This window comes from Elephas maximus, chromosome 20, assembly GCF_024166365.1.
Source record: "Elephas maximus indicus isolate mEleMax1 chromosome 20, mEleMax1 primary haplotype, whole genome shotgun sequence".
Taxonomy (NCBI): domain Eukaryota; kingdom Metazoa; phylum Chordata; class Mammalia; order Proboscidea; family Elephantidae; genus Elephas; species Elephas maximus.
Window position 1 is genome coordinate 60091156 of NC_064838.1, and position 13056 is coordinate 60104211.

At 43.7% G+C, this 13056-nt stretch overlaps 1 protein-coding gene across 5 annotated transcripts in view; it reads right to left on the reverse strand.

The window, feature by feature from the left end:
• ERC2 (ELKS/RAB6-interacting/CAST family member 2) overlaps positions 1-13056 on the reverse strand; it is a 1130613-nt gene that overhangs the window by 142712 nt on the left and 974845 nt on the right. Inside the window, exon 18 of one of the 5 annotated variants that reach the window (XM_049862254.1) lies at positions 10244-11839. The exons of the other annotated variants lie outside the window; for them this stretch is intronic. The gene's annotated coding sequence lies outside the window, so the exon portion shown is untranslated. Of the gene's footprint in view, positions 1-10243; positions 11840-13056 lie in introns of those variants that run through there. 5 annotated transcript variants of the gene reach the window in all.

The window sequence follows — 13056 nt, forward strand, 5'->3', positions numbered from 1 at the left end:
TTGGGCAACTACCATTGGTGACTCTCTGGAACTAATTCTTTCTGGCCACTGCCTCTTCTAATTCAAGAGATTAGCTATTCCTTAAAGTTTTGGTAGAACTTGACTGTAGAATCATCTGGATCTGCAGCCATGTTTTAGGGGTGCGGAAGGGAGTAGGGACATAATTTGGCTACTAATTCAGTTCTTTCACCGTTTACTAACATATTCAGGCTTGCTTTCTGTTGAATCTATCTTGATTCAATTTTGGAAATGTTTATTTGTTCAGGAAATTGATCTTATATCTAAATTTTAAAATATATTGGCACAAAGTTATTCATAATACCTTTTATAAGAAAAAAGTCCCTATTGTATCTATAATTATAGCCCTACTTTTCTTCCTAATGAAGCATTTTGTGTTCTCTCTACTTATTTTTTCTTGTTTAATCTGGATTAAGGTTAGTCTATAGCAGAGATGTCCAACAGACTTTCTGAGACAATGGAAATCTTCTATTATCTGCATTGCACAATATGAATAGACCTGTACTGTCCAATACTGCAGCCACTAGGGATATGTGGCTATTGAGTCCTTAAAATATGACTACTGTAACTGAGGAACTGAATTTTACTTTTATTTCATTTTAATTAAAACTGAATTAGTCACATGTGTCTAGTAGTTACCATATTGGACAGGCAGGCCTACATATAGTCTTTTCAAAGGTTCAGCTTTTGATTTTCTGGATCATCTCTTATTACTATTGTTGATATTTTCTATTTTATTACCAGAGCCTTTGCCTTTTTTTTTTTTCTTTAAGATATCCTTCCTTCTACTTCTTTATGTTTATCCTCAGGGTTTTTATGAAGACCAATCCTCAGCCAAGAAACAGGCTAGAGCAGGGTTCCACTGAGGCTTCAATCTCCTCTTCCTTAGATTCAAGTCCCAGAGGCTCAGTAGAAGACGGGCTGTGAAAAGGTGATTAAAAAGAAGATGAAAAGCCAAAGGCCTCCCAGATGAAAGCCAAGCCAGAAACCTAACTGTTCAGAACATTTTCTCTCCTTGGAAAAATGTATTAGTTGAATCCAAAGTGACAGTGAAAGGGAAATCAAAATGCCTGAAGAGCAGGTTGTGGACTTGAACTCCCGTGTAACTGGATTCCTTCTTGGGACTTAAGGCTCTGACACATGATACTTTGTAGAGAGGGTCCTGCAAGTGAAATCTGGCCACCACAGGCCTGTTTTATATGGGGAATTTTTAATATAAGTGAAGTTGAGAACCAGGAGCTTAGCTATCCAAGGATCTCCACCTTTGGGGGCCAAGCAGTGGGGGTCAAAGCAACAGGAAAAAGAGGCAGAAGAGCCACCATGAAAGGACAAAAAGAGAGCCACCTCTGTCTGCAGGGAGCCCATCTCCAGGCAGAAGATGAGAACCACCCTCCATAAAATAAGAATTCATTATGCTTCCAGTCCCCAAAGCCTCGCTGCCCACTTCGAGCCAAGGCGTAATATATATTGTGACACTCAATATCAGGAGGAATGCCAGGGCAGCGGGGTGATGGGGGGCAGGGGGGGGCGGCTCCCAGAGATGGATCAGAAGCCACTGAGCAATGAACTCTGGAAAGCTCAGGCTGTTTCTTCTTTGATGCCTGGGGTTGGGAGGAAGGAGAGAGGCTTACCCCCGAGGGGACTTTAAAAAATGCCAGAAATAAAGAGAAAGAACCTGAAACACACTGAAACTTACGGTGACTTGGAGAGCACATTAGGTAAAGTTAGCCATGATTCTGAGTTTTTCGGAGGACTTCAGCAGAGTAATTCTAGGTTTCTTGTAATAGTCTTTGCCTCTTGCTACTTTTGGATTGAACTCTGAATGGCTAAAGAATCCTGAACACTTACATTATGTAATTATACCCAGGAAGCTACAGGACTCAGGTACTCATAGCTCCCTGATAATTTATTCCGTTAAACAACCAATTACACTGCTGGGCACTCTGCCAGAGGCCGGACTCACAATGGAAAAGCAACTGGATAAGGTACTTCTCAGGGATGAATATTCTGCTGAAGACATGAGACATGTTAACAAATAAATAGCATAATTCACATGGTGACAAGTGCCATCAAGATTATAAAGCACGGTGATGTGATAGAGAAGGCCTGGAGAGCAGGGGGTAGACTTCCATGGCGTGTTTGGGGAAAGCCTCTTCAGGAGGTAACACCGTGGCTGAGATCTACATGTTGAGAAGGAGCCAGTTCTGCAAAGATCCAGAGGAATGGTTTCCTGGCACCAGAGACAGCAAGCTGAGTCGGTAATAAGCTTGGTCCTGAGTTGGGAATGTCCCTGAGTGGTGAAAATGTTTAACACACTCAGCTACTAACTGAAAGATTGGAGATTCAAGTCCACCCACAGGTTCAATGGAAGAAAGGCCTAACAATGTCCTTCTAAAAAATTGTTGCTGTTGTCGTCAGGTGCCGTTGAGTCGATTCCGACTCATAGCGACCCCATGCACAACAGAACAAAACACCGTCCGGTCCTGCGCCATCCTCAAAATCGTTGTTATGCTTGAGCTCATTATTGCAGCCATTGTGTCAATCCACCTCATGGAGGGTTTTCATCTTTTCCGCTGACCCTGTACTCTGCCAAGCATGATGTCCTTCTCCAGGGACTGATCCCTCCTGACATGTCCAAAGTATGTAAGATGCAGTCTTGCCATTCTGGCCACACTTCTTCCAAGACAGATTTGTTCGTTCTTTTGGCAGTCCATGGTATATTCAATATTCTCCACCAACACCACAATTCAAAGGCATCAACTCTTCTTTGGTCTTCCTTATTCATTGTCCAGCTTTCACATGCATATGATGTGATTGAAAATACCATGGCTTGGGTCAGGCACACCTTAGTCTTTGGGGCGACATGTTTGCTCTTCAACACTTCGAAGAGGCCCTTTGACGCAGATTTACCCAATGCAATGCGTCTTTTGATTTCTTGACTGCTGCTTCCATGGCTGTTGATTGTGGATCCAAGTAAAAAGAAATCCTTGACAACTTCAATCTTTTCTCCGTTTATCATGATGTTGCTCATTGATCCAGCTGTGAGGACTTTTGTTTTCTTTATGCTGAGGTGTAATCCATACTGAAGGCTGTGGTCTTTGATCTTCATTAGTAAGTGCTTCGAGTCCTCTTCACTTTCAGCAAGCAAGGTTGTGTCATCTGCATAATGCAGGTTGTTAATGAGTCTTCCTCCAATCGCGATGCCCTATTCTTCTTCATATAGTGCAGCTTCTCGGATTATTTGTTCAGCATACAGATTAAATAGGTGTGGTGAAAGAATACAACTGTGCCACACACCTTTCCTGACTTTAAACCAATCAGTAACCCCTTGTTCTGTCCAAACAACTGCCTCTTGATCTATGTAAAGGTTCCTCATGAGCACAATTAAGTGTTCTGGAATTCCCATTCTTTGCAATGTTATCCATAGTTTATGATCCACACAGTCGAATGCCTTTGCATAGCTCAATATCATCAGTCAGAACAAGGCCAGGGGCCGACTGTGGAACAGACCATCAATTGCTCATACGCAAGCTCAAGCTAAAAGTGAGGAAAATCAGAGCAAGTCCATGAGGGCCAAAATATGACCTTGAGTATATCCCACCTGAATTTAGAGAGCATCTCAAGAATAGATTTGACGCATTGAACACTAGTGACCGAAGACCAGACGATTTGTGGAATGACATCAAGGACATCATCCAGGAAGAAAGCAAGAGGTCATTGAAAAGACAGGAAAGAAAGAAAAGACCAAGATGGATGTCAGAGGAGACTCTGCAACTTGCTCTGGAACGTCGAGCAGCTAAAGCAAAAGGAAGAATTGATGAAGTAAAAGAACTGAAGATTTCAAAGGGCCTCTCGAGAAGACAAAGTAAAATGTTATAATGACATGTGCAAAGAGCTGGAGATGGAAAACCAAAAGGGAAGAACACCCACGGCGTTTCTCAAGCTGAAAAAACTGAAGAAAAAATTCAAGCCTCGAGTTGCAATAGTGAAGGATTCCATGGGGAAAATATTAAACGACACAGGAAGCATCAAAAGAAGATGGTAGGAATACACAGAGTCATTATACCAAAAAGAATTAGTCAATATTGAACCATTTGAAGAGGTGGCATATGATCAGGAACCGATGGTACTGAAGGAAGAAGTCCAAGCTGCTCTGGAGGCACTGGCGAAAAACAAGGCTCCAGGAATTGGCAGAGTATCAATTTAGACGTTTCAGCAAACAGATGCAGCGCTGGAGGTGCTCACTCGTCTATGCTAAGAAATATGGAAGACAGCTTCCTGGCCAACTGACCGGAAGAGATCCATATTTATGCCTATTCCCAAGAAAGGTGATCCAACTGAATGTGGAAATTATAGAACAATATCATTAATATCACAAAAAAGCAAAATTTTGCTGAAGGCTATTCAAAAACAGCTGCAGCAGTATATCAACAGGGAACTGCCAGAAATTCAGGCCGGTTTTAGAAGAGGACATGGAACCAGCGATATCATTGCTGATGTCAGATGGATCCTGGCTGAAAGCGGGGAATACCAGAAGGATGTTTACCTGTGTTTACCTGTGTAAAGGCATTCAATTGTGTGGATCTAAAAAATTAGCCATTGAAAACCCTACGAAGCACAGTTTTACTCTGACACACATGGGGTTTCCATGAGTTGAAGTCAACTTGATGACAACTGGTACTGGATGAGCTGGGAATAAGTTTGATGTGTTGGGGGAAAGGAAGAAAGCTGGGATTCTGTGAATGGTGTGAACCAGGGCCTGGTGGTAGGAGATGAGGTGGGAGAAAGATGCCAGGATCAGACCAGAGGAGCCTTCATGAGCCAAAATAAGGAGTTTGGACTAAATATTCAAGAAATATTTGAGGGCACTCTCCTAAAACAGATGGTCAGCTAAGGCAGATCTTTTTACTTCTTTACCGACTCTCAAAGCATAGAAGACCCTGATTTGGGCAAGCCCTGTCAAAGAAAGGGCATCTCACACTGGTGCTTTTTGCTCAATGAATTGGGCAAGAAACCAGGTTCTTCCAGGAATTTCCCATGTGTCTCTGACCATCAAAGACACTACTGTAGGAGCTTCCCAGAGCTCAGGGGCCTCCCTGGTAGGTACACAGTCAAATAGGGTAGGCCCAAACCCTTTGGCAATCATCCTTGCTTCTGCCTCTGGGTTTTACACAAAGATACACACATACATATACACACACACACATATATATATATACATAAAATTTGTTTTTGTTTTCTTTTGCCACTGGGAAAAGTATATAAAAAGAGTTGTGCCACCTGAAAATTAAACAGAGAGAAAACATTCAGGGCAGCAGGGCTGTTATCTAGATAACACTGGAGAATCTAAGAGTGGGAAATCACATAACTTAAAAATAAGAAAGAAAGAATCATGGCAGTAATGATCGGTTTGGAAAAAAAAATAGATGGAAAGAATTTGGAAGGTAACAACTTCCAGATGGTCCTGGTAGTGAAGATAGCTATATATAGAGAAAGAGGGGCTAATTAGTTCCTGGGCCAAGGCCCCAGTTTCTGTTAAGTGAGTGATTGTCTCATGGTGGTTTAGTTCAATACTAGGGGACACACACACCACATCGAGAGTAAATTATTTGGTTTTTTTTTTTTTTTTTTCCCCAAGCACTGAGAATTGCCCAACCTTAATACAATTAATTAAGACTCAATGAATGTTTAATTTAGTTCTGGTGCTTGTACCAGGGACACAATGAACTCTTTGTTTTGGCCAAGGCTCCTAAATATTGAAAAAAGGGAGAAAGGCTGAAAGAGAGCAAGGGTTAGTCAAATGCTCAGAAGCACACATTGGTTTGCAAACCTAACAGCTAATTCAGTGAAACCCAAGAGATTGCCCTGTAGGGAGGCTAAGGACCTTCTAGGAGGAAAGGAAAAATACTACCTCACGCCTCCAAATTGGCACCAGAAGTTACAAACTTGTCTTTCAAACATCCCCTCCAAGACTTCAGCTCTGCCAACTAAATGGGCCATCTTCACAGTGCATGCTCAACTAATCTCTCACTTGATCTCTTCCTATTTTCAAGTCAGGAGCTGTCAGTAATGAAAACAAAGTCTCAGAAAACGTAGGAGGTAGGAAGAGTGGTTAGAGCGTTCCTTCCAGAATGCTATGAGCAAACAGACAGCTTTTGGCCAGCAGCTGGACAGAGATGTAGGGGCTTTTATTATGAGAACGCACGCTACTGGCTCCTGAGAGAATTCTGCAGAGAACAACAATAACAACAATAAAAAGAGCTTCCGTTGACTGTGTATCTACTGTGTTATCAGCCATGTGTATGGTGTTCATGTATATTATCTCGTTCAACTTTCACAACAACGTTGAGCGCTTAGTGCTGTTACCATCCCCTATGGAGCATATGCAGAAGCTGAAGCTTCGAGTTATGAAGTCCTTTGCCCAAGGCCTCATAGCTGTTAAAGTGGGGGACTGGGATTGCAACCAAGGATGCTTGACCCTGGAGCCTGCACTCACTCTTGCTGACGCCTGATACTGTGCTGAGTTACTCTTTAAATGAACTCCCATTGGGTGAATGCGCTAGATGGATTGCCAAACAGCTGGCTCTCTTGATGTACACCAGCAGAGGAAGCCCTGTCCTTTAGCCTCAGAGGAAATGTGTTGCTCTGTGCCCATTTGCATACCAAGCTGGAAAGCTGGCAAGTGATGAGAACCACCCCACCAGTGGACCAGCTTTCCTTCCCAGTCGAGTCAGACCTGAGAGCTAACTAGTTCGAGAAGAGAAGTGAGGAGGCCCAGGGTACAGATGACTTTGAAGCTCAACCCATTTTTCTGGAATCTGGTCATGTTCACTCAATCCACTGCTAAAAGGCCACCAGGCTCTGGAAGCACAGGCCCAGGAACTAGGTGAGAGAGAGCTAAGGAGGCAAGTCTAGTGGCCCAAATTCACATCCCTCCATTCTCCTAAGTTTGGTTTCAGTGGAATTCCAACAGGTGGTCCAAAGGCACCTGGCTTGGCCATGCGTTAATTATCCCCTACTCTCCCCTACTCCACCTAAGGAGACTGAGGTAACTGCAGCCCTAACTTAGAACTTGAGTGACTACTCAAGAGAAGGTGTAACTCAAACAAGCAATCATTGTATCATAAAATCTAGAGACGACAGGCCTCTCGGGGATCATTTAGGCCAATAGTATCTCTTTGCCAATTACCACCACCTTACAACCAAGATGTTCAAAAAAGTTCTATGGAGGAAAGGAAGGAAGAGAAGAAAGAAGGATGAAAGGAAGTTCGTTAATTCACTAAGTTTCCAAGAGGTTACATGGCTTACTAAGGGTCATCAGCTTAGCGACAGAACTAAGACTAGAATACAAGTATCCAAACTCCTAGTACGTGGTCTTCCCATTATATCATCATGTCACCATCATCTCCTGTGTACCCACTAGTTGTCCGTCTGTCCATCTATCCACCCGATCGAAGGAACCCTTACTGCCTACTATCTGCTAGGCATTGCAAAGTGCAAAGATGAATAACTTTCATGTTTTGTGGGTTCTGAGTCAGGCATCCAGTGCCTAGAGAAACACTTGACAAATGTTTGCTATGCAGGTGCATGAAAACAACCAGATGATATAATTCAAGGAAAACTGTAAGAAGCTAGAAACACCCTAACGACTGGAAGAGTGCCTGGTACAGAGAAGGCACTCTTCCATACTTGTTGATTGATTGAATGAACGGATGAGTGAATGAACAAACATAAGTAGTTTGGCATAGTCTGCATTGCCGGGCTTCAGCAACAGTAGGCAATGGGATCTGTGGTGAAATGACTCCTTTGCACAACCTTGTCTAGGAGGTCTTAGTCCAGGAGCTACAACTGCAGGGCTCTGGAATCAGAAAGGTTTGCACTGGAATTCCACTCTCTCTCCTACTCATCCTGGGCCCATGGGCAAGTCAGTAATTTGTCCTCTCTGATTCTTGCTCTGAAAGAGGATGAAAATAATAGTAGCTACCTCGTTAGGTTGCTGGGAAAGTTAGAACTTGATAAAGGTAAATGTGCAGTAAACATGAGCAATTCCTACCATCAGGCCTAACTGCAAGCTTCTTTATTTTATCTACTGATCAGTCTATCTATCCATCTATCCATCTCTCCCTCACTCCCACCCACCCAGTCATTGATATTTCTACCTATGACTTCCTATTTACCAGAAATTATTTTGGCATCCTAGAAATATTAGGAGCACTGGTGGCGCAGTGGTTAAGAGCTCTGCTGCTAACCAAAAAGGTCAGCAGTTCAAATCCACCAGCCAAAGCTACATAATAACCGTATGAGACAGGTAATGTTATCACTCATTTTGCAAACAAGAAAAATGAGAGGCAAAGAGGTTAAAGAATTTGCTTAAGTCACATAGCTAGAAAGTGGCCAGGCTGGGATTCCCACTCAGGCAGCCTGACCCCCGGGTCTGTGCGCTTAACCACCACGCTATGCTTCCTGCCAAGAGTGAGGAGGCGGCTCACTTTCTGCACCCCGCACACCTAATTGGTCCTTTCACCACTATTTCTGCATGGTTCAAATCTGAGGGACAGTGACTTTTATAAGACTAGTATCACACGCTTTAAAAAAAATGTGATTTCAAAATGGTCATGTCAGCATGGCAAGGCTTGGCTCTGAACCCACTCGGTACAGGAGGAAGCCGAGGGCCAGAGAAATGACATGGTTCACTGACGCAAACAGCACTGGGCTCTCCCTACCACAGTTCCTGTGGCACCTCAACGTGTTTTCTCCATCCAAGATCTGGATGAGTTAGTCCGGAACCTCGATTTGATCCCAGGGAAAACTCAAGATATCCAGATAGCTATGGTGGTATTTCTCACCCTGGAATATTCAGTCCCCACACATATGTCATTCTGAACTCTGTCATACACATGCTAATTCTTTATCATCATAGTCACGTTTATAGTTATAATAAAAATAATAGATTTTACTCTTCAGAGCTATAAGCTAGACATGCCACTTGTTATTTAACCTTTAACCCCTCCCTGAGTTAAGGAGTTTAAGGAGCCCTGGTGGTGCAGTGGTTGAGCACTCAGCAGAAGAAAATGAAAGATCGGTGGTTTGAGCCCACCAGCTGCTCTGCAGGAGAAGAATGTGGCCGTCTGCTTCTGTAAAGATTATAGCCTTAGAAACCCTATGAGGCAGTTCTACTCTGTCCTATAGGGTTGAAGGAGTAAGAACTGAGTCAGTGGCAGTAGGTTTGGTTTTGGGGGTTGGTTCACAGTTTTAAAGATAAAAAATCTGTTGTATTGAGTGTTTCATTTATTCCTCTCTCTATCCACGGGCTCAGCCCTATGATATGCCAGGCCTGTGACAGGCACTGGAAGTATGAAGAAGAGTAAAACCAACACTCCTCTGCTTTCATGGGGCTTTCTCGACTCATTACCCAAATGTGATAACGGACAAGAGGGGCTAAGAAGGAGAGGCTAAAGTTACAGGAGAACATACAGTGAAGAGACTTGCCTGGTTGGGTCCATGGAAAATTTCCCCAAGGAAACAGAGGAAGGCATAAGTTGGAGTTAACTGGACTAAGGAGGTGAGCACAGGTGGGGGCTGGCATTGGGTGGAGCAATCCAGGCAATGGGAACAGCACGTGTGTAGGCTTGCGATAGGAACGATCACGAGACCTTTGAGGGCTGGGCCCTTAGCTGCCCTGCTCATGGTAAACCAGCTGGCCCAGGTGGGATTGGGGTACACACTGAGACTGCTTTTCCATTATGCCATTCTGCCAGCCATTTATATACCACAAAGTTCATGACCATCTCCCAGTGATATTTCTTCTATCTATGGATGAGACATTACACAATGACAAAAAAGCATCAGGCTTTCATTAACCCTTTTAAATCATTTTGTATTTTATCAAGCACCTCAGATGTACATATACTTGAAAAATAATCAACTATGTTATTTATTTACCAATTCTGTGGACAGACTGCAGGCCTCCTTAAACTATGGACAACACCAAACTCAGGGAGGGGTTACATGTGGGGATTTTATAACATTACTCCAAGTCCCTTGCTCACAAGAGCTTTGAAAAGCTGGGAACCACTGGCTGGCATGTCTGTCTCCCTCTACTGGGTCATGGAGTCCTCAGTGGCTACTTGCTATTTCAGAGTCTTGTATACAGTAGGTGCTCAATGTGTGTTGATGGAGCAGATATATGCATAACTTTCAGTGGCCTTTCAATTCATTCAACAAGTATTTGTTGAGCACCTAGTATGTGTCAGGCCCTTGTCTAGGCAATGCAGCAGCAGCAGTGAAGAAAACAGGTGCAGTGTCTGCCTTCACGGAGCTTACATTCTATTGAGTTCAGGGGAGATGAATGCGTTTCTTTCAATCCATCGTTCAGAAGGAAAGCTAAGCCTGAGAGAATTTTGCTCTTGATTCTTCTTAATCAATACAAAGATAATGCAGACGTTTACATCCTTCCAGGCCCCTTTCCTTTCTGACTATAGGACTGGCCAGGGCATGGCCTCATCACAAATGTACCATGCCTGTGAGTCAACGCTCCCGATGGGAAAGGCTACGTGCTCCCCCAGTTCCCTCATGGCTGCTAGAGGCACCATCTGTGTTCCGAGACCAGGGAACCTGCCACTCCAAAGGAGCCCCTTCAGACATGGGGAGTTTGTCAGCACTTATCAACAGCAGCCGAGACCTCTGCATGAGGCCAGCTTAGTACAAAAGGGTCTGGTTCCCTCGTCCCCCCAGTATGTGGTTTTTACAGTGGGTCTGAAGGGGTCCTTAGGAACTCAGGTCGTGGAATTCCCCAGACATGAAGATGGTTCATAAGAATCTGCTTCTGCCATAAATAACAGACAAAAGTTGAGATAATTTATTTCTTTTGAATATTCCATTTTATGTATCCACACACTCTCCCAGGGCATCCAATCCACAAGCTACCTTACAGCTACATGGGCTGTGTGCACACCAGACATCCACGCTCCTGCTATTTACTGGGACCAGGCTGCTTTGTTTCTCCGATCCTTGCTGCCTGAGTTCTGCCTATTATTGTCAGTCCTGGCTGAAACATAATCCTGGCTGAGATTCATATGCAAGATGTAATCTTGACAAGCCATTTGGAATCTCTTCTAAAAAACCCAACATTCTTCCAGAGGAATGAATCAGCCTGATAAAAATGTCTACAGGGAAAGCCTAATCAGTTCATATGAGAACTTGTCAGTAGAACCTCTACTTAGACCGTAAGATTAAACCATCTTCATAAATTGTCACTAGAAGGAAGCGTGGTCCATTCGGCTGAAATGTTCTTCTCTTATTTCCAGTTAGAAGCTCTGGTTTGCATTTATGGAGGGACTAGCGGCAGCAGTGTCTGGAAAGAGTGTAAGAAGGACAACGAAATCTCATGTTTGGTCACCAATTGTGGTTCTTTTAGAACCTGTTCAAAGAGACTGGCAGCTCTTCTCTCTCCCTAAAAAGGAAAACCTGCTTCCTTTTTTATTTTTTCAAACATCCTTTTTTTGACCTCTTATCCAGATAATCACCCGCTGATTATTTTAAAGGTATGCTAATATTTAGACAAATCCTTCAAGATCTCTCTCAGGTTGGAACAGGAAACACTTTCCGTCATTTTAATGTTGATCAACATGAGTGGTGAAATCATGCCATTACAAGAGGAAGCATTTTCCGATGATGTTTTGATATCGTTTAAAGCGACTAGAGTGCGGGTTCAGGTCTATGCACAATGAAGAAGTGTCTCAACTCAGGAGAGGCTTTGCCAAGTAAGCAGCAACTTCACTCACCCATGACTTTAAATAGCAAGAGTTTCCGTCAGAGGTTTCTGTAAAAAAAAATTTTAACATTTTTATCTTTCTTTCCTTCTCACAGAAATCCATACTAACACAACAGAAGAGAACAAATTATTCCAAGAATAGAAGGAGCCCTGGTAGTGCAATGGTTAAGTGCTCTGCTGCTAACTGAAAGGTTAGAGGCTTGAACCCACCAGCGCCTCTGTGGGAGAAAAGACCTGGCAATCTGCTCCCATAAAGATTTTAGCTTGGAAAACCCTCTGGGGCAGTTATAGTCTGTCCTATGGGGTCACTACACAACAACTATTCTGAGAGAGGTTGACAGCATGAGATTTGGAGACTAACAGTCCTGGTGTCAGTCCTGGTTCTGCTACTTGCTAGCTGTATGACTTTGGCCACAAAGGCTCTCTTAGCCTCCATTTCACCATCTGCAAGATGGGATCATAACATCATCAAAGCTGTTGCAAACACTGAGGATAGCTCCTCAGACACTGTCTATAGAGCGTATTACATGATGGAGAATTATATGGATGGATGGATGGTAGAATCAGCTCCCCCCAAAACTGCAATGGGCTAAATCAGGGGCTGGAAAACTTTTCCTACAAAGGGCCGGACAATAAATATTTTAGGATATGTGGGCCATATGGCTTTTGCTACAACTATCCACCTCTGCCGTTGTACCTCAAAGGCAGCCAGGAGCAATGCATAAACAAACAGGTGTTTATGTAAACCTTTCTTTACAAAAACTTACTTAAAACTTCCCAGTAAAACTTTATTCACAAAAACAGGATGGGGACTGGATTTGGCCTGCAGGCCGTACTTTGTAGACTCCTGTTCTAGCGGCCCAGCCTGCTAATGACAAACCAGCCTGCCTCTCAAAAGAAGTGTGCGGTCATGGCTTTAGGAAGCCAGTGTTAGGTCAAATCATGCAAAGGGGAAACGGGAGGCTATGGGAAGTCGGTTCTTCTCAGCGTCACTCCAACTGTTTGCTGTGCCCCAGCCACACCCCTGCCACTGCCGGGACCTGCTGTGATCTCAGGGGCAGGCTGGGACACTCTTGCCTCCCAATCCCTCTCCTGGGGAGTCACCGATTCCATAAACCAGCTTGTTGTACCCGGCTCCTCCTCAGGACCAGATGTGTGGTGGCAAGCCCCTGCCAGGCCAATGACCCTTCTGTAATGCTCCCCTTCTTTCCCTACTCAAACCAATGATAACTTCAGAGATGGAAATTTCCTTTTCTCACCCACAT